At 44.8% G+C, this 22,569-nt stretch overlaps 1 long non-coding RNA gene and 1 pseudogene across 1 annotated transcript; both read left to right on the forward strand.

Moving 5' to 3' along the window:
• The first annotated feature begins 527 nt into the window (after positions 1-527).
• Positions 528-956, forward strand: LOC117026255 (oligosaccharyltransferase complex subunit OSTC-like; annotated as a pseudogene).
• A 7,803-nt stretch (positions 957-8,759) lies between these two features.
• LOC117026214 (uncharacterized) lies at positions 8,760-22,114 on the forward strand. Its single transcript, XR_004423723.1, has 5 exons — positions 8,760-8,847; positions 10,180-10,277; positions 10,512-10,631; positions 20,871-20,990; positions 21,867-22,114. It is a non-coding gene; the product is annotated as an uncharacterized LOC117026214 (long non-coding RNA).
• The last annotated feature ends 455 nt before the right edge of the window (positions 22,115-22,569 follow it).

Below are 22,569 nucleotides of genomic sequence, written 5' to 3' on the forward strand. Positions count from 1 at the left end.
TGCATTGCAATAACATTCATAATACCAAAAATTATGATAACAAAACATTGAAAGCAATTTAAATGTCCAACTGCAGGACAATGTGAAGATAAACCCCATCTTACAGATGAGTGAATCGAGGCACAGGCTGGCTGAGTAACTCGCCGAAGTACATACAGGAAGGACGTGAAGGGGTAGGGACTCCTCTCCAGACTCCATCACAACGTCCGATTACTTCAGAGTATGAATGAAGCTGGTAGAACAAGCATAGGCGATGGTTATTGGAAAGCTGCAGTGAAGGGTCGGTGATGAGTCCAACTGCAGGGCACCTGGTGAGTCAGTGGGAGGTGAAGAAGGGAGACAGGCAGGGACTGGTGCATGAAGCAAAGGGGTGTTTGCCGTTCCACACATGTATTTGTTATTTCCCCCATAGTAAGAAGCAATTGCCAGTTAATACTTTCATAATGTTAATGTCTTTAAAAAATTACTTTAGCTGTTTCTGGACAGCATGTGGGGCTTGAGGCCGAGAACAACCTGTGGCCACCACCATGAAGACTCTGTACCGCGTCCCGTTCTTGGTGCTCCAATGTCCCCACCGGAAGCTGAAGAAGCGGCCCCGAGCACACCACCATGACCGACTATGCTCTGGTGGCGCTCTGGTGGTGGTGTCTCACTTCCTCCTCACAGGAGGTGTCTTCCTGGTACCATCAGGCCTCCCAGCATTGGCTCTAGGCCTGACGAACATGGGCCGCAGAGGCCAGTGGCTTTCTTGGCCTACAGAGTAGATGGACCCTGTATCATACAAGAACTCACGTCCAGCTTCCTGTTTACAGTGGGAGGTTTGGCTTTCATAATCCTGCACCAAACAGTCCAAACCTCAGTAGATTTCTTCTATTTGTTGCGTTTGTGTCCTATTGAGTTTTTTCATGGCCAGAATGTTGATGAGAATGGAACTGTCGGGCTATCCAAACGGTTAGAGTGCCTTTTGAGAAGAAACCAGTGGATGATGGACTTGCTCCTGCTAATGAAGTTTTGAATGCTGTGTCAATCTTCTAATATGAAAGGTGGAAAAGGATGAAGAGCCGCAGAAAAGGAAGCATCTATGAAAAGATAGGAAGCATATTAAAGCTTGCACTAGAATGTTTTCTTGACATCAAAGAAAAAGCTTGTCATACTACTTTTTCCTGCTGACCTATACTGACGCACCAATGATGTAAAGTGGCATTTTCTTCTTAGTTTTTCATTTCTTAAAGAAAAATATATTCTATTTCTCCAACTATAATATTAAAGAAACTAAATATTTTTTGCAACCCCCTTAACAGTTTTTGGAGATGACACTTCTGATTTTCAGAAATTAATGTAAAATCAGGAAGCAAGATCCCCTAGGCCGAGAACTCTGGACAACTGGTCAGCCTTACCCATGGTGCTTTGCCTTTATGCAGCGTGTGTAATAGTACATTACCTCAGATACATATGTAAGATTGTTTCCTCAACAATAAGACACATGAAAGGGGCAGAAATAATTTTTCTAATTAAAAAAATTACCTTTGAACATAGCAATGAAAACCTAAGCACTGCTCCATTACTTGTCTAATTAATGTCTTCCTTAATGCAAAACTGGCCATAACAAACATTGCAGGCCTTTCTGTTTGTTATTCAACATTATAGGCTTTCTTATATTTCTTTTGTCTACAGACTCTCTTCCAGAGCTATGCTGCATGCAGAGTCCCCTGGAAAGGTAAGGAGGAAGGAAGGGCCCTCCATCCCTCCTGGGGACTAGGGCAGCACTGCCTGGGGCCTTCGCCCAGATACTCCCTTTGCCTAGAAGGCTCTTCCCTCAGGTCTGCCTGCTGATTTCCTTGCCTCCCTCTAGTGGTCCACCCTCCCTGACCATCCTGTAACACTGCCGCTGGCTCCTGCCTCAGCTTCGGGAGCACTTCATCTCCCTTTCCCTGCTCTCTTTTGTTCTTTTTTCCATAGCAACTGTCAGCTGCTAAGTAAGTAACGCTAATCATGCCTTCTCTTTAGCGTTTACTACATGTCCGTCTCCCCCCTCCATTACTACAGTGCAAGCTCCTTGAAAGCAGGCATCTCGAAGGTAGTCATCTTTTTTTTTTTTTTTTTTTAATTTTTATTGGGGAACAGTGTGGTTTTCCAGGACCCATCAGCTCCAAGTCAAGTCATTGTTTTCACTCTAGTTGTGGGGGGTGCAGCTCACTAGCCCATGTGGGAATCAAACCGGCGACATTGGTATTATGAGCGCTGCGCTCTAACCAACTGAGCCAACCAGCCGCCCAAAGGCAGGCATCTTTATCTGGTTTGTTTTCTGACCTATCCCAGGTGCCAAGAGCAATTCTGGCCATGCAGTAGGCTCTCCGTTCGTATTTTTGGATTACAAACAAAAGGAGTATCCCAGAGGGCTGTGAGTCCTTTGTGAAACAGGAAGGACTGTAGCCAACCCTTGAAAGATGGTTACTTTCCATAGGAGAGAAAAACAGGTAAGATAACCCAATAAGGGAGGGACATAAGCAAATATTGGAAGATAGAAGCAAGTAAATCATTTGGGAGACAGTGAGTAGACCGATTTGGCAGTGCCCAGGATCTGTGGCATCGAATGACAGAATAAATGGTGTAGATTTTCTTTCGTAGATTATAGGAGGGAAGGGAAGGGCTGTGGAAGGCTTTTGAGCAGGGAAGGGACTCTTGATGCCAGTGACATTTTAGGAAGATTAATCTGGAGATGGGTGCCTTTTAGATGGGAGTGGTCCCTCCCGGTATGTTTTCCTCACACACTCCCCTCCCCGTTGCCCTTCTTCAGGAGCACTCATCATCTGGGACTTTCCTGTGCCCCCATCTTCTCTGTGCTCTCACTGCCAAGCAAAGCCAGAATCCGAATCTGAAGGCGTGTTGCGCATCTTAGATCTTGAGGGAGGAGGCTTTGGCTCTGCCTGCTCTCCTTTCTCTAGGTGAAGTCGGGAGGCATTACCATGACCTCTGGTTAGAAACGGCATGTGGCACCAAATGCTTCCTCCTGCTTCTCATCTTCAAATTTGTGCTGTGGTTCCCAAGAAGGATGCTTTGAGATTTTCTTAAGCATCACTGAAATTCCAAAGGAGTGAAAGGCGTGGGGATCTTTGCCCAGTACATCAAGTATGTGGACAAATTTAGAACTGGAGCCTCGTGTTACAATTGCTAGTCAAACTCCAAGAGGGGTAACCAGCCCATTAGTGCAGGCACCTGGAAACTGACATTTCTGCCAACTCACACACATACACATGTGCACACTCACATACACACATTCATTGGGTCCTGGAAAGATCAAGGCCAACAGCAAAGCACCCATTCCCCAAGACTCCTAATTTATATTGGGAACTAGCTGTACAGCTCCCCCTGGCCCCCAGTCTTCCCGTGCAATGATAAAGAGCATGTCACATCACACTAAATGTGACACTTGATCAAAACCCATTTTCTTTAACAAACCCTTACCCTCCAGCACACAAGAGTCACCAAGGCCAAGGGACGAGACAGGGAGCCGACTCAGGTGGCACATGCTTTGATTAAGATGATACAGATTTTCTTTTATTTCACTTTCATCAGAGTTGTGAAATTTCAGATCTGTCCCCTTTTTGATTTGACAACAGCACATTTCAGTAGAGGTTGACACCAAAAAAAAAAAGGCTGGGACTTGTTCTCTCTTCAACTAGGAGTAGGCGATAATTTCTGTGAATCTTCTTCAGTAATGATCATCAGAGCTTCTGATCTTCCCATAAGCAAGTTTCACAGGAAACGTGGTTAAACTGAAGCACAAACCTGGCTAGCATCTGGTTACTTTCTTAAGTGGTATCTAAATACCCTTAATCTATAGGCCCTGGAAAAGACCTCCCCTTCTCTGCCTCCTTCCTTGGGTCTTTTTTTTCCTGAGACTTAAATCCTCAAGTGAATTCTTTCGCCAGATTTCTGGGGCAGGAAATTTACTTCCTTGTCACACAGTACTTTAGAAACTTCTGGGGGCTCCAGCCACTGTCCTTTCCTATAGCATGACCAATGTGGGATTTGGTTTTAAAATTATTTCATCACTAGCTAGTTCTATGACCGATGTGGGATTTGGTTTTAAAATTATTTCATCACTAGCTAGTTCTATCTGTTCAATATACACTTATTGAATCTCAATTATGGACGATGTAGGTGTTATAAGAGAGAAAAATTTACTTCTGATTTTAAGAAACTTTCATTCTCGAAGTAAAATGCAATAATGGTAATATATGGTAGGATGTGACAAGTGAATACACGAATTCCAAGCCACAGGCAGTTCATGCATCCAGTAAGTATTAAGCACCTACTGTGTGCCAGACCCTGTTCTAGGCACTGGGGTGCAGCTATGTATACAATGGACAACATCCCTGCCTGCAAGTCACTTACATTCTAGTTGGAGCTGGGCAACATTTTCCACTTTTGGATATTCAGCATTTAAAAACTCACACTTTCAAACTTTATACATTGACCTTCTCCACTCACCTTTTGTAGACTAAATTTAGATTTCTACGTACCCACTGAAAAGTGTAACATTTGAACTGTTGTGTGACATCACACCAGTGGAACTCCAGCTCAGTATGTACAGTGTTAATGCCATTATTATTCACTAAAAATTGGGAAGAAATTTAAGAAATGAAAGTGTGTATGCTATTGGTATGACTTGTTCTCATCAACTTACAAGTAAGACAAAAATGGAAACTGTTAGGAAGGAAAAAAGCAAAATTGGAGAACCTATTTAATATGTTGTAGAAATATCAAATATTGAGTCTGGCAAAGTATAATTAGGATTTTTAAAATTGGTTTTTTGTTTCTGTGAGAGCAGTCTTTCTCATAATGTGTTGGCAATAGCTCAGGCAGGTTTTCGGTCTTTTTCCACCCTGGAGGGCTGGGGGCTGTGGTCGGTACTTACCTTTTACTCAGACACTTAAAGGAAAATTGAATACCCAGCATATTTCAAGGCAGAAGGGTAAAAAAATAGTTTTCTAGAGAAACCTGTGTCTAAGCTAGAAAGAGGAGCTAAGAAAATAACACAGAATCTTTCCCTTCCCAAGGCCAGGTTGAGGCTAAAGATTGTAGACTGACATAGAATGGGAAGGCAAAAAGGTCAGAGGCAAGAAGAAAGTAAACGTCAGGCCTGCTTTGCCTCTTCTAACTGGAGGCCTTCTCCGTTACACCCAAAGACGGTCTTGACCCTGCCCCGTTTCTCACAAGATGACTGGTGTAGGATTAGTCCAGAAGCCAAGTTTCAGTGAATCAGTGCAAGATGACAGCCAGCACACTGATGGATAGTGTAGCATGTGGGGGATGAGGGGAGCAAAAGCAACCGGAAGTTGTAATAGCGGGAACTTTACTTGGTGACATACGGTCTGTGTCCTACTTTCCCTCACACAGGCCCCTGAGCTGCTTGCTTGTGCAGTAACGCGGCACACACAGAAGGAAACCACAGCCCTAAAGGCAGCGAGAGCTGGGGTGAGGAAGCTGCATTTGCCCTGGGACAGAAGCTCCTTCCCCTTTCTTGCCAGGCAGAGATGCTGAGGGTGGTTACTACGACCCCTGGTCAAAGCTGGTAGGAGTCATTTTCGATTGCCCCTCTCTGTCACCTCCCAGTTGTACTCAAGAGCTGACCTCTGGGTCTGACCGTCAGGACTAAGAGCCTCAGTACAGAATTCAGTCACCATCAAGGGGGGTAAACAGGTGTGATTGGTTCCTCTCTGTGAGTTTTTGGGATAAAATAGCCTATATTTTTAACTTTTTTGTGAAAAAAATTTCAACAGACATAAAAGTAGCAAGAATAGTGTAAGGAATTCCACATTGTACACCTTAAATGTACACAATGTAATTCATTAATTATATCCTAATTTTTTAAAAATTTAATTAAAAAAACAACAACAAAAACTTTAGGACCAGCCTGGTGGCTTAGGAGCACAGTGCTCCTAACACCGAGGCCGCCAGTTCAATTCCTACATGGGCCAGTGAGCTGTGCCCTCCACAGCTAAGATTGCAAACAACAGCTCTCCCTGGAGCTGGGCTGCCATGAGCAGCCGGAGGTTGACATGAGCAGCCAGCAGCCAGGGAGAGCTGCCGTGAGCTGCCGTGAGCAACCAACCCACTACGGCAACCGACTGCCTCAGCCGAAGTGGGGGTGGGTGGAGCGCAAGGCTCATAACAGCAAGGGCCAGGGAGCTGTATCCTACACAACTAGACGGAGAAACAACGGCTTGAACCGGAATGGGGCGGGGGAGGCGGAAGAAAGGGGGAAAACAAAACAAAACAAAACCAAACTTTAACCATTAACACCTTGCCATATGCTATAAACTGAATGTTTGTGTCCCCTGACAAATTCATATGTCAAAGCCTAATCCCCATTATGATGGTATTTGGAGTTGGGGCCTTTGGGGAATGACTAGGTCATGAGGATGGAGCCCTCAGGAGTGGGATTTGCGCCCTTCTGGTAGAAACCCTGGAGACTTCACCTCTTCCATCATACAGAGTTACAGTGAGACGAGAGCAATCTATGAACCAGGCAGAAGGCTCCTATCGGGCACCGAATCTGCTAGTGCCTGGATCTTGGACTTCGTGCCTCCAGAACTGTGAGGAATAAATATTTGTTGTTTATAAGCCCCCCGTCTACAGTATTCTGTTGCAGCAGCCCAGACAGATTAAGACACCATATTTGCTTCATCAGCTTTTTTTCCCTTTAGATATTTTAAAACAAACTCCAGACATCATGTTTCACCCCTAAATATTTCAGCATACACGTTTTAAAAGATGAGGATGTTTTCTTCTGTAGTCACAACACCATCATCACACATCAAATTAAAAATCCGTAAATATTTTGTAATATTCAGTCCAAATTCAAATATTCCTGATTATCCCAAAAATGTCTTCTTAGAGTCAGTTTGTTTAAATTAGGGTCCAAACAAAGTGCACACCCTGCATTGGGTGGTTATGTGTCTCCAGTTGCTTTAATCCAGAGGAGCATTTTGCAGGACTTACCGATGGGTTGCTCTCACCACCCATGCCTCAGTCCTCGGCTTCATTGACTCTTTCCAAGTGTGCTCCGAGGCCCCTCCCTGGCAGTCCAGGCGACCAGACTACAGTGACTAGGGTTGGAAGGAACCAGCCTTGGCATGGAACCAGAAACACAGATTTTCAAAATTCCAGGTATAAGACCCTGAGGTGTGGAATAAAGTACAATGCAGTTTCTGTCCCCTGACTCCAGACAAGATAGAGGTTCCATCTGGAGGGGGGAGAAGAGGAGGCTGGAGGCGGGAAAGAGAAGAGGGACCCCACAATTAAAGCAGAGCTAAGAGGGAGAGCAGTGCATACACCCTGGGCCCAGGCAAAGGGGCTCCATTTGCGGCTTGATCTGAGGAGCTGGGCACCTGCCCTTCTCAGGGTCCTCTGGTGAGCACTGCCCGGCAGGCTCCTTTCATTTGTGCCATGGGAGGGACGCCTATCTCTGCCAGAATTTTGCAGTCAAAGGCCCACAACATGGGGAAGCTCCCTCATGAGGATTGGGGCCCTAGCTCCCTGGAGACTTGGTGCTTGGAAGGAAGCCCCTCCCACCCCTTACCTTACCCCCTAACCTGGCCAGCAGCGAGTTGAGGTCATCCACACAGCTGGGCCAGGTGACAAATGCCCTCTCCCACATTTTCATCGAGCTGGCTGGTCACTGGCATACTCTCGTGCCCCCTCTGAGAGTTTAGCCATATACTAGGCTGGTTTCCCCCAAATCAGAAACTTTGGCCAAAGGAATAGCATGAGAGAGGGCAGTGCCTGAAGCCTGAGCTTTGCCTCCTAGTACCATATTCCAGCTGAAACTGCGCCCTGGACCTCTTAGACTAGAGCTAAGCATGTTGGTGAACAGAGTGGAGAGACTGTGTGCCAACATCCAGAAGATAGCTGTGCGCTTGGCTTGGGCCATTCCGGAGCGCTGGCCGCCTTTCCGTTTGTGTCTGTGTGCAAACTTCCTGAGGAGCACGTTTGGGGGACATTCTCTTTGATGACCCAGTTAGTGCCCTTTGGGCTCTTGTCTCTTATTGGCTTTGGTGGCAGTGGCACTGGGCAGGCCTTGCTGTCAGAGAGCTTCCCGTGGGACCTCCGGAAGTCCTGACTGCACCAGGACGGCGGGAACGTTGAGAAGCTGCTGCTCTGCTGGCCTCCACATGGAGCATGGAGAGCTTGGCAGCTGGCAGTCTGGTCTGTATCTGATCAATTTTATCTGCAAAGCATTCAGAAAATTTCTCCCCCAAAGAACATGTTGACCCTCTGAAGGAGAGATTGCAGTGCGGGTCGCTTGTTTGAAGACATTCTCCGTTTTGATGAGGCTTGTGCAGAGACCCAAGATAAGCCTCAGAACGTGAGCCAAGCGGGTGGGGAAGAGGCTCTCTGGTGACACGCCGCATCTTCCCCTGCCTTCCATTTTACATGTTTACCAATTGTGAAAGCAAATCCAGCTGTTGGGAGGAATTGCTTCCAGATGACATTATGGGAAAGGAAAATACACTTTATTAAAAAGCTGCAGAATAAAAAGCAGAACATGTACGTTCTGTGGGCCAGGATTTCATATGGACTATTTCCTGATATTGTGCAATAAGCCAGCTCCTAGGGTAATAATAACAGAGCAAATGTTCCCTGTACTAGAGTCAGGAGACCAGCGCTGGGACCAGACTTGGCAGAACTTGGGGAAAATCACTTGAATCACTTGACCTCGCTGGGCCACCGTATTTTTCACTCTCTCAAGGACTGCTTCCCACCTTCACTGGGGATCCCTGTCAGAGCCTCAGAAAATGTCTTCTGTATGCTGGGTGATGGGAAAGGAACCATGAGAAAGTAAGGACATTTTGCTTTTGAAAATGGCATGCGTTTCTCAGCGCCCCCAACACAGAAATTTGCTGTGTTTGGCTTTCTCAAAGATTTTAGAAGCTCTCTAGCGAGCTGGAATTAAAGTGTCCCTTTACTAATTTGGTTTTACAGGTCACTGGATAAAACCTACTTAGAGTGGTTTAGAAGAGGATTAGGACATTTGTGTCTCTTCCAAGTTGACTTTCCAGGCAGGGTCAGTCAGCAGCTGGAGACTCCCTTGGCTCAGGGCCAGAGCTCTTTTGTAAGCTGCAACTTTGTAAGGGCTTGCGGAGCACACTGTAACTCTATTATCCAAGAAACAGAAAGTTTGCAGGGAAATGAACATGTAAATGTATAAAACCAAGGCACACATTGCCAAGTTTGCCTGCAAGAGAGAGAATGCCAGAAAGCCCCGCATTTCAGTTCCCCAGGGCAAGGGAAATAAATAGCCAAGGCCATTGAGTTACTCCCTTAACCCCTTTGGGGGCAGAGTGGACTTCAGTAGCTAGAGAACTGCCTTATGCTCAGGAAATCTCCTTAGGCAGGCACCATAGCCACTAGCTACGTGTCCTGTATGAGACAGTACAAATAAAATGCACATTCACTCACTTATTCAATAAATATTTATTGGGTGCCACAGCGGTGAAGGAAACATACAAAATATCTGCCCTTGTGGAGTTTATGTTCTAAAAGGGAAGATAAACAATAGACAATAAACATGAGTAACTTTCTATCAGTTGTGGTTCCAACAGGAAACAGATGACTACCCCACTGAGAATGGAGAGGATTTGAATAATGGGAGAATTTACCAAGACAGGGGCAGACTTCAGGGAAACCTACAATGAATGGTGCAGCACCCAAGAATTACCCACTGTGGGGAACCACCACCCACGCCTAGGCCTGACTCAGCAAGAGGAAGGGAGATCACCAGAACCAAGTGAGGGGAGCCGTGGGGTGGGGCTGTGGCCTCTGCTAGAGGGACCCAACCAGGGGAGGCACACAGGTGGGGAAGGGACCTAGGGCCCCCATGCCTCCTACTGGCCGGTCCCATGGCAGACACTGGCAGGGAGACCCCTGGGGCACAGAGCAGGGTGGAAAAGAGTGGAGAGGGAATCCGGAGGGACAGAGCCTCTAGTGGAAGCATACTGTCTGTTAGAAGGTAGTAGGTGTAGGAGGAAGAGGAGCAGGGGAGAGGACTGCCAGGTCGGGCAGCGCAGCCAAGTAAAAGGAATTGCCTGAAGCGCAGGGTCTCCTTCGTTTGCTCTCCCACCACCCTTCCCTTTCCTGTTTTCTTATGACTAATTGTGCCCGCTCCTCCAGGTCCTTCTGTCACGTCGTGCCACTTGTCTCATCCCCTCTCCCTGGGCACCTTCACAAGTCCCTTGGAGCCAAACCAGGGCAGCTCTGCGGAACCTTTGGTAAGTCTCTATGCTCTGTTACCTTAGGAACACGTGGGGCCACTTTTATTTTAAATGTCAAGAAACTTTCTTTTTTAGAATAGTTTTAATTTTACAGAAACATTGAGAAAATAGCACAGAGTTCCCATGACTTCACACCCAGCTCCCCTTATTAGGACGGTATATTTGTTACAATTAATAAACCAATAATGGTATGTTATTAACTAAAGTCCATATGGTTTCTGATTTTCTCAGTTTTTCCATCAGCGGGAGCTGTCTCCATGCCCACTCTGCCACTCCCTAAGCTGGCTGCCTGTTTCCTCTCATCCCCTTCCAGGCCTTCAGCAGCTCACAGAGAAAAATCGTACGTCTGAGGTGAGTTTGGATGAGAGAACCCACGGAAATACTAGTGACAAAGCCATCTGCACATTGCAGGTATTACCAGTAGCCTCCAACCCAGGCCCTCAGCTTTTTAGCCCTCCCCTCGTTGAAGCCATCATGTAGAGCTCCCGTACACCCTTCATCCCGCTGCCCCTAGTGTTAATTTCTTGCATATCATGGCACAGTTATCAAAACGGAGAAACTAACATTGACATGAGACTGTTAACGAAACTACAAACTTGATTCCGATGTCACCACTTTTTCCACTAATATCCTTTTTCTCTTCTAGAATCCTATCCAGGATACCACGTTGTATTCGCTTGTCATGTCTCCTTAGTCTTCTCCAGTCTGTGACAGTCTCTCAGGCTTTCCTTGTCTTTCATGACCTTGACACTTTTGAAGAGCATTGGTCAGGTATTTCGTAGAATGTCTTCCAGTTTGGGTTTGGGCCTGATGTTTTCCTACGCCTAGGCTGGGGCGATGCATTTTGGGGAAGAAGACACCAGAGGGCAAGTGCCTTTCTCATGACATCGAGTCAGGGGGTTCATGATATGAGCATGACACATTACAGATGATGTTAAGTTTGATCACTTGGTCCCCACTACAAAGTTGCTAATTTCCTTTTTCCATACTCTGTTTATTACCAGTAAGTCACTACATCCAGCCCACACTCAGGGGATAAAGAACAAAGCTCCTTCTCTAGAGGAAGGAGTATCACAGCATTTGTGGACATATGTTTAAAAAACCTCCACAGTAATGAATTAATATTTCGGGGTAGATACAAAGATCCTGTTTCTCCTTAATGTTTCACCCATTAATTTCCCGCATTCCTCAGTGGATCTTTTCTGCAGCAGCTCGAATGGTGATTTTTCTGCTTCCCTCATTCCTTCTACATTTATAATTTGGAATCCTTCTGTAAGGACAATTTATTTCTTCTACTTATTTATTTATATAGTCAACTATTTATATCAGTATGGACCCATGGATCTTTATTTTTTCTTTGCGTCATAATCTAACACTATTGTTATTAATTTTATTGCTCAAATTGTTCCAGTTTGGACATTGGGAACTCTTTTAGGTGTGCTTCTATGTGCTTTTGACATACCCTCATCCTTTTTTGTTTTGTTTTGTTTTGAGCACTACTTTACATTCCATCAGTATAAAAGGCCCAAAGCTGCCCCAACCGTAGAATCTGCCATTTCTCCAGAGGGCCTCCCAGAGCATTTTAAACCTCCCTGCTGATAAGCTACTTTATTTAGGGGCTGCTTCCCTGCCAGGATCAGAATCCTTTCTTTACAGGCAACTCTCATAGGGGTCGAGAGTCTGACAGATGCATTGTCCCTGCTCTGGCACTTACTAGCTAAGTGGCTCAGTGTTCTCTTCCATAAAATGGGACTAATCATACTTTCTTGTGGGGTTTGTGTGAGAATTAAATGAGAGAATGAATGTGAAGCAGTTTACAGGCCTAAGTATTCAACAAATATTTTTTGATGATAATGAAATACTGCCAGTAGGGGTGTTTGGTTTTAAGGGCATGAGGCTGACTGCCTGGCTATGTAATCTTAATAAGATTCTGTGCCTCAATGTCTTGTAAAATGTGCCTTAATTTTCTCAATTTCTCATAAACTGGGGAAAGTAACAATAAGTATCTCACAAAGTTTTTGTTGGATTTAAATGAGTCAAGACACACAAAGCACTCAAAACAGGGCGTAGCATATAGTATTCGTTAACTGTTAGCTATTATTGTTTTTGTAATTATTATTATCATTATAGACTAAATCTCAGATTCCTTTGGTGTTATCCTGCTTACCGTTGGAAGGCCAAGAATTATGGTAGAAAAGTTAAACTACCTAGGTTTTTTTTTTTAACTATGAGATTTAAAGGTAATAGATGGCTAATATCACGTAGTAAAATGGCTAATATCATGTAGAAGGAGTACAGCCAAATTCAAATTCATAACTAGTTTGATCACTGTCATGCACTGCTATTTTCTCTTCTGAGGTATTGGCAAATGGCTGAGACGGAATTACTAAATTCCCATTTGTCCTGCACCGATGCATGAGGCCCAAATGGCCAGCGGCTTTGGGGAAACTCTTTGTAAATCCATCCAATTTGGCCATTAAAAAATGATAACTGTGATCAGCCAATGCTGATGGACCCTTTTTGTAGAAAAAAGAATGGAACCGACACGGATAGTGACCCAATAATTAGGACGCAGGGGTGACTGCTAACAATTTGGAGCTGTTTTGTCAGAGAAAATATCAAATAACTTACAGTTTGCAGGACATCGATAATTAAATTGACAATTTATTGGTGCAGAGTGACAGTTGCGCCCCTCTCCTCTGTGTACATGGAGTCAAGTATTCAAAGGCAAATCCTATCCTGTCTCAATTGTAGGATACAGAGTCGTGAAAACTCCTTCCCTCCCATTGAAAACACCAGTGAGTTTTCTTGTCAAGAATGTTAGGATTTTCTATTAGTGGTAAAGTGCAGCCAAAGCTACACTCAAGGAAGAGTGTGGGGGTGTGATGACATGAGGGGAGGCCCACGGGCTCAGACCAGTCCTTACAGGATCCCCTTCCCCTTTCTGTCACTCATCTCCAGACCCCCGGCCTCCCTCCGCCCCCCACACCCCCAGTGCAGGCCTAAGTTATTCACTGATGAATGTTTCCCCAGCTATAGACATTTATGAACAACTTTCATGATTTTGCCTTATTCACAAACCTATGGGTTGTCATTTATTTAATATTTTTCTTTTAATAAACTCACTTTTGAAAAACATGAATGCTCAAGTTAGCCTCATGCTAACCACAATATCCATGGTACCACAGGGCTCTGAGGACGATGAGGCCATGTGACCTCAGCAAATGGCTAGGCGGGGTCTCCCCTCTGTATGAGGAAGAATCCACTGTGAGCGAGCTGGCTGGGAATAGAAGCAGAACGGGCAAAGGTCTATAGGAGAAACTGCACTCTCTTCATGGAGAGATGAAGACGTTTTCTCCAAAATAATATGACAGTGGCAGCAAGCTCTTCTAACATTAAGGGACACATGTCTGTTCACTATTGACAAACATTAGGGTTCTTGAGATCCAAAAGGATGAAAAGACATATCCAGATGAGCGATGAACAAAACCAATGGAGTTTGTGGAAGTGAACAGGAGATAACAAACTACCGAGATCACATTTGATAGCTGACCCTACGTGGGATGTAGGAAGAAGAGGAGCATATGGTGATGACACCTGGGCTTCTAGCGTAGGTAACAGACATCATAACCAAGGACAGGAAGAGGGTCCCTGTTATAATGGAAGTTGTGGGCATGGATAAACTCATCCAGGAAGAAGAGAAGGAAAGCAAGGATTCACTTTACATAACTCAAGGAAGGACAGAGAGGAGCCCAGGAAGGAGACTGAGAAAGGACAGTCAGAGAAATAGGAGAGACACACAAAATCAAGAGGGGTAGTTTCAGAAAAGGAGAGAAATGGGTAAGCAGTCAGAAAAATACTGAAAATTAACCATTGAGGGTTTGGCCAAAGAAAAGGTACTGGGGACTTTATAGGAGCTTTTTCTGAGGAGTGGTAAGGGCAAAGGTTGGACCATGAATGGAAGATGTGGCTTGGGAGAGAAGCCGATTGTAATGAAAGCAAGGTAAAGGCAGGAAGCCGATTTTAAATTGACTTTGTCCATGAAGAGGGCAGGGAGCTTGGTTATCTGCTGAGACAGGGTTGGGGTAAATCTCATGCCTATTTTGTACCCTGTGTCTGTGAAACTGGTATAATTACACTTTCTCTCAGCACACAGGAGAGGCTGTTAATTCTTGCTCTCTCTCCTTTGCCTACGTTTTCCTTTCGTTCCTCACAAATCCAGCATCCCCACCCAACAATTTGAAAATTAAAGTAATTTTTGGTCGTGGCCAAATTAATCAACTGCCTGTTTGTTTTTCCTTGAAGTAATCTTAGTTAAACTGTCTGGATGGTATTTGGGTCCCTCTTGAGTAAACCCTTCAATGTCTTTGAAAACCCTTCAGCACCTTAGAAAACAAACAAACTATAGTTGGGTGACATGTTTGGCAAAATAAATGCAAATTGTATTGGGCAGCAGTTTTAAAAAAGAATTGTCAATTATGTATAGTATGTGTACCACAAATTCAAGTATTCTAAGAACCTAAAAGGATGGGATTATAAAACATTTTGGATTCAGTAAGCATGTCAGTTCCCCTCACCATTTCTATTTATTTGCTTTGCTTTGGAAAACTTAAGAGTTTTTTTGCTACTCAGGTGGGGCCAGGTTCTTTCATTTTTAAATTTTTAAAAAATAACTATTTCTTCTTCTTTTTTTAATTTTTATTGGGGAATATTGGGGAATAGTTTTTCCAAGACCCATCAGCTCCAAGTCAAGTCATTGTTTTCAATCTAGTTGTGGAGGGCGCAGCTCATGGGCCAATGTGGGAATCGAACCGGCGACCTTGGTGTTATGAGCACTGCGCTCTAACCACGGAGCCAACCGGCCGCCCAGGGTTTTTTATTTTTTTAGTTTTTTGATGGGTAAACTGAGGTGCAATATCCTGGTAACTTATTCACATAGGTTATTACAAAAGGAACAATAATAAAACCAGCACATACTATGCCCATAATGAATATTTGTGGTTTATGAAGATTAAATATTATTTACCTGGGACTTATGCTTCCTTTAGTGATAATAGCTATAAAGAAGCATTTCCCAAACTTCTTGTCACACTTTTGAATAGTTTTTAGTGACACGGATAGTTAGTTGCAGGCCAGAAGTAACAAACTGACAGCCCACGGAATGAGTTTTGATGCTCCCGCAAGTGTTTTTCTAGAAGTCTGAATTGGCTGACATTTAGAAATCAGGTGATTTCATGTAAAAATTCAGATTTCTTGCTTCTCTTGAAAGATCGGAGATGTAGTAACCTGGCCCTGCATGTCGACAACTGTTGACATGTTCAAGGCGGCTGCCCCTTCAGCCACCATGCCCATCTTCCCTGGTTCTGCAGGCCCAGCCTCTCTCTCTTTTGTTACCTGTCTCTTTTCTGGTAGGCATTTGAGACCAGACCCCTGCTCCAGGCCAACTGACAGCTGCTCAAAGCGAATGGCTGATCTCATTGTCAGTCATTATTTGTGCTTATCTCCTCCTGAGATTGGGAATTCCTTGAGGGCTGAGGTAATACTTGTTTCATGGGCTTGTGTACTTGTAGCCGTGTACTATGCCTGGCATATAAGCACTCAATAAAAGTTTGGTCAAGAACCTATAAGGTTTAATTCTTTGTAAGCTTTTGGCTACAATGAGGAAGGTGAAATTCCCATGACTTGCCTCAAATCCAAAAGCTTAGAAATCCAAGTATGAGATTAGTTCAACCTGCCTGCAAGGAAGTGAATAAAGGATAGGCTTGGTGGTCAAGTGCATTTCTTGACAGATTCATCAGTCCTGAAATGCTTTTTCCTGGGAATCTCTTTTGAGTCACAATAGTGTACACACACCAGAGGTTCTGGAGTAAAACAACCTTTTTTATTTGGTTTAACTGAATGCTTCCTAATCTTTATCTACCTTTTCAGTATTTTGACATTCAATCTTTGATTCACATTTCGAACTCTTCTCAAGCTATTTAAATTTTTTTTTTTTTTTTTCATATTGGGAAACAGTGTGTTTCTCCAGGGCCCGTCATTCTCCAGGGCCCAAGCTCCAAGTCATTGTCCTTCGATCTAGGTGTGGAGGGCACAGCTCAGCTCCAAGTCCAGTCACCATTTTCAATCTTAGTTGCAGGGGGCGCAGCCCACAATCCCATGCAGGAATTGAACCGGCAACCTTGTTGTTGAAAGCTCGCACTTTAACCAACTGAGCCATACTGCCACCCCTCAAGCTGTTTTCTAATGATGGTGAAATACAAGTATCCTGGTTAAGACAATTGTGCAAGAATTTTGTGACAGTCCCACAGGTCCCTGGGGTATCTTCAGGGTATTGCTCAAACAGTGTTGGGAAACATGGTCTCCTAGGAAGTCAGGGTTAAGCTATTTTGTTTCTTTTTCTCCTTAGACTGGGCCATAAATCTCTGAAGATATAATAGTTTGTATTTGTATGGCATTTTATGGTTTACATTATCATATACAAGATTCCAGTTTCTCCTCACAACAGCCCTTGAGGGTAGGGATTATTATTCCATTTTATAGATAAAGAAACAATCTTAGATCTTCAGTGACTAACACAAGGCAATGCTGAGATTTAAGCCAATTTTCTTTTACTCTAGATCCCACATTCTTCCTGTCCTTCCAACTGAGTTTTTTTCCCCTTTCCTTGAGCACATCATTCTGCTTTTTGGTCAAATCAGAATGTTGGCACTCAATTCTTAAGGTTTGGGGTTGTAATCCCCTCCCCCAACAGAAAATACAGGTTCTGCTGTTCTCTAGTGAAGCCTTGAGGGCACCAGGGAAGGTGCTAAAGATGATTCTAGACCTCAAGGGCCTGGGGCGCACATGCTGGGAAGTCAGGGAGGCTCGGATCTCCTTGAAGAGGAGGACCAGGGCATAGGCCAACTGCGTGTCTGACCTGGGACTTTTGCTCCTTGACCTAAACTCTTTCCCACTCTCCACCGTGCCTCAGCGCCCTATCTGTGTCCAAATATTTTCTTTAAGGAGTTGCAATCGTGCCTCTTAGGTCCGCCCCCCCCCCAGCCCCCAACCCTCCCTCCACCCCACCCCCCCACTCGTGCGAAAAGCTTCATTCTCTTAAGAGCCTTCTCGGAAACCCATTTGCGCGCCCTTAACCGGCTTGGCGGGTGTCATGGGCTCAGAGTTTGCAGTTTCCAAGTCCGGCAGCGCCGGGACACAGGCGGGCAGCGAGGCCCGGGCCTTCAGTTCCACAGCTTCCAGCTCCCTGGGGAGGGAAGGGGTCTTCACCTCTGTCCCCTGCCCCCCTCCCAGCCGAGCGGGAAGCAGGAAGGGAGCGGGGGAGGGGGAGGCGATAGAGCCCCGGGAAAGATAGAGAGGAGGAGGGAGAGGGGGAAGAAGAGAGAGTGGGAGGAAGAAGAGTAGGAGGGGGGTGGGAGGGCAGAGCGGGGGACGGGAGAGAGGCACCGCGCAGGGCGGGCGAGGAGGCAGGCGGGGAGCCGGCCAAGATCGCGGGCCCGGCGGCCGCGGGAGCCAAGACCCGCCCACAGCGGCCGCCGGGGCCGGTCCTGCCCGGGCGCGCGGTCCGAAGTCGAGCCGGGCCCCGGGGAAGTCCTAGGAGACAGGCAGGCGAGCGACCCGAACGTGGACGGGAGCGTCACCGTCTGTTTCCCGCGCTGACTCGGCTCCGGCCGCCGGCCCGTCCCGCCCGCGTCCCCGGGGCGGTGGGGGGACCGCCCCGCGGTGCTGGAGGCCTGGGGGGGTGAGCGGAAGTCAGGCCCGAGACCGCGGGAGGAGGGGCGCCCGGCGGAGGGTGTCTGGGCGCCGAAGCCCGTTCACATTTGCTCTTGCCTCTTCAACTTGGGTGACGACTGGAGTGTGGCCACCTCTGCTTTCTGGCAGAGAGTGCATCTCGCTTCTGGTGCTCGGGTCTGAAGGATGGGACTTGGATGGTCAGGGGGCTTCGGTGCCACTCATGTATGAGGCCTCAAGCAAACCCTCCAAGGGGCTTCTTGTTCTGACAATGAGGCTTTCATTACTGTGTGCACGCGCTGGAAATTTGCAGAGAAAGGGGGACAAGGCTCAATCTTCAGGTTGAAGGTGTGTGTCAGTGGGAGGTATGGGAGCAGGAGTGACCGTCCAGGAAGGATGAGGACTTTTGTTCCAGGAACCCTGCTCCCCAAACCTCTAGTAAGTGGTGGGGTGAAAGGTTATGATCACCTGGAGGCCGTGCAGCTTGTCCCAGTTCAAAAGGGCAGGAGGTCCCCAGGGAAGCTTCATATTCCAATATAACCCAAGTGCTGAGAATCTCAAATAATGGTCCAGAAACCTTGCCTGTGTCCTATCCTGCTCATGGTGAACTCCTGGGAAGCTTATTAAACAGTGACGTTTATTGCTTTGTTCTCTCTTCTTGCCTATTAGTGTCTGCTCCCATTCCCAGATTACACGTGAACGTGCCAGATGTTAGAGTTGGAGCCCTGATGTAGGAGGTTTATGAGTGGGTATTTTTGCCTCCTGCTTTATAATTTTGTTCCTCTCCAACTTTTCCACAGTCAGTATGTATTACTTTGTAACTCAGGAAAAGTACTTTAATTATATGTATTATTTAGCTAATAAAAAATGATCATATTTTTGGATATTTAGAGATAGAGGGGGAAAAAAATGCTGAGAATAAAGCAATAGTTTTCCTTTGTTTTTTTCCCAGACCAACTGATCATTTATAATTTGTGCTAGAAAAATCAACTCATCAGTTTGAAGTGTAAAGACCTTTCCTTTTCTGTGACCAGAATACCTATCTTGCCTCCTTAGGAGACTTTCTTTGAACTGTCAAGATCCCTCGCAGGGAACCAAAATTATAGATGGGTTCATTTTCAATGCAGAGTTAAAAGCAAAGTGAGTGGAATGGTCTTCATGGTTACTTCAACCAAGCTATGACAGTCCGGTGATGCACCAGTGCCCTCGCACCTCTATTACTAAACGCTTTTTTTAATTTCCAAATTTCCAATTTACTTCAGTTACCTTCCATTTTTATGGAAAATAAGGACAAAATTTTGATTTATTGGTGCACAGAGTCATTCATTTAACAAAAATTTAGTAAGCACCTGCAGAGTGCCAGACCCTGGGCTGATGCTGAGAATACCAGGCAAGACCTGGTCCTTATCTTTAGGAGCCTTGGGGTCTAGTTGATGGACATGCATATGTGAACAGTGATGTATAGAGAATTATTTCAGCAGCTTTGGTAGGTCCCTCAGTCGACAGACTTACAGCCTCCAGAGGGGCGTGAAGGCGTAGCCAGTTCTTGGGCAAGAGGACAGTGCGAATGAGGAGGCAGGAAAAGCTGCACAGAAAATTAGTTATCGGGGCTCATTATGAATCCTTAGTTTATAAATGGTTAGTTCCTCCTGATGTGAGACTCTTATTTTTTCTGTAGTTTTCCCTAATCATGTCATTCTCTGACATATTAAGGGTATGCTTTGTGATTTTTTCCTTCATTGACAGGTGCAATGAGTTTATAATATTTCTTTGCATGCCAAGGACTGGCCAAAATTTAAAAATCTATAATTCCTTTTGTCAGGTATCACTGAGATTATAAAACACATTAAACCTTAAACTTTTTATTTAAAGCACATAATTGTACATTCATTCCTCAGTCTTTAGGTGTTGGTTGACTATATGGGTGCTCTGAAATTACTCATTGTTTTTCTTGCATTAGCTCCACTCTTGATATCCTAGGTTGAGGATTTCTAGCCTTTGTTTCTCTATGGTGGAGAGAGAGCTTAAAGACACCCATAAAACAATATCACTGAGTTCTTTTAGGCTTTACAATTTCTTTCCTCATCTTTTACACTTTTCTAGCTCACAGCTAATCTACAGTTTTTATTATTTATTTTTTAAGCGGCCTTCCTTTCACAGCATTCAACTTCATTTTTACATAATTTTTCATGTCTTTTTTATTTGGTTCCCCCCCACTCATTTCATTGTTTTATTAGGCATAAACACATTTTAGAACAAACAACTGATTCCAAGCATACAATTCAACCTTTCTGTACTGTCTCATTTTTAAAATGCTACTCATGACCCTGTGAATTTATTTCAACCCAGTAAGTTGATACGAAGCCTAACAGTGTGAAAAACACTGTGTTAGAGTAGCCTCATGGTATTCAATACACCTGACATCAGCGGGGGTTAGAGAGGGCCAAGGAGTGAAGGCTAATCCTGTGAGTTGGTTAAGCAGCGCTCTGATAACAGAGTTTCTACGTGTATTAAAATTTTGTTGGATTAAATTTCTGCACCAACCACTAGGGTTTGGAGAAATATTGTACTCAAGTTTTGGTTGTTGTGATTTGAGTTTTGAAGAAACCTGGCCTGGATCTAAAACTCTCATGCTTAGAGTTAGTGCTACTGGTCCACAGAGTTCATGTTATATATTTAACCAACGATAACAGCCATTTTAAGGCCATTTGATTATAACCTTTACTGTGGCTAGAACAAGGAGATTAATTGATAAAATGTCCAAGCTGATGTAAGAAAACATTTCTCCTAGTTTATGACAATGTCTGGAGATTCTAAGTCCCTCTGCTAAGTCTAAGAATAAAAAGTCTGTATTCTTTTTAGGGACACAAGACTTGAAAGATATTTGATGAAGCCAGGAAAGGATATTGGCAAGCAAGAATATTTGTTTAAATTGAAATCAAGACCTTCCTTCTCCTCGGTGGAGGCTCTCACATACAAAAGGTATTGGACTATCTTATGCGAGAGTTTAGTAAAGTCAGGTGGGTATTTTCCTGAATTGACATCTTTATTTACCCTGGTCTTCAGGGTGAGCTCCTTTTCAAAATGCCTGTTATTCAGGGGAAAGGGGCCAGTGAAAACAAGGACTATCTGTGGCAAACATCTGAGAATCCCCACCTGTGACCCAGGTAGCTCTATCCCCTTTGTAACAAGAGCACACAGTACGACATCCTTCATTTCTGAGGATGTCAGATCTGGAGCCTGAGAAGTGGATTTTGTGTGGAGCTTGCTGGGAGGCAGGGCTGGCGAGAGATGTGCGCTAGGCACCTCACCTGGCTTTGCTAGCTGTCTTTCTGAATTTTCTAAGATGGAGCTCCCTCTTGTAGTTATAGAGAGGGCACAGTGATGTCAGAAAGAGAAGCCAACCAATTCTGCAAACAGAATTGAGGGGTCATCACAGATCTGTCGTCCCCAAAACTCATACTGTCAATGCCACAAGAGTGACTAGACTCTCGGGAACGGATTCATGCTGGCCAGACTCACTGAAGACTCTTAAGGGAACAGAATGCCATTCACAATGGGGACATTCATATCCAGTGACCAACATACTCATGTATGTTCTCCAGAACCTTCACTGCTAAAGCCTGGGCACCTGGGAAATACTAGTAACCAGAAAGTCGCTTGGTGACCTCAGAATCACAAGAGAGAAAGGGATGGTGTTATGAATTGAACTGTGTCCCCTCTAAATTCCTATGTCAAAGTCCTAATTCCTAGTACCTCAGAATGTGATCTTATTTGGAAATAGAATCATTGCAGATGTAATTAGGTTAAGAGTAGAGTGGCTTCTAATCTAGTATTACTGATAACCTTATAAAACAGGAAAATGTGGACATAGACACACACATAGATAGAGGACGCCATGTGAGGATGAAGGCAGAGGTGTATAAGCCAAGGAACACCGCAGATTACCAGCAAACCACCAGAAGCCAGGGAACAGGCGTGGGACAGGTTCTCCCTCACAGCCCTCACTCAGAAGAAACCAACCCAGCTGACACCTCGACCTCAGACTTCTAGCCTCCAGAACTGTGAGACAGTAAGTTGTTTAAATCAGCTTGTTGTTTTAAACTTCTTACAGCAGCCCGAACAAACTAGTACAGGTGGTTTTGCAGACTATTTCACATTGTGGAGCTTGACAAATTAGTTCATAAACCTGTCTAGTGGCTAGATCATCTGTAATCCCTAGATCTAGTCTTTGTCCCTGGGTCAGTACCGTGAAAACACTCCCCAAATTTTTGTCTTTGGGTTTCCTTTTCCTAAATGCAAGAACATCTTCCTTGTTCTGTTTATACATTCTTTCTTCTGTTAGGTTAATACCACTTATTTATATCTCAGTTCTCTGTGTCGTATTCCAATTAAGTCTCAGTGCACCTGTGGTGCTCTATGCCAAGCATTTACACACTCACCAGACTCTTTCCAGTTTTAGTGAATAGAAGAATCACCTGGGGGCTGCTGATTACAAAAAGAAAAAGGAAAAAAGAACGAGAAAAAAGATTTATGACCCACCCCTCAGAATTTTGATTTG

Source organism: Rhinolophus ferrumequinum, chromosome 8, assembly GCF_004115265.2.
Source record: "Rhinolophus ferrumequinum isolate MPI-CBG mRhiFer1 chromosome 8, mRhiFer1_v1.p, whole genome shotgun sequence".
Lineage (NCBI taxonomy): Eukaryota > Metazoa > Chordata > Mammalia > Chiroptera > Rhinolophidae > Rhinolophus > Rhinolophus ferrumequinum.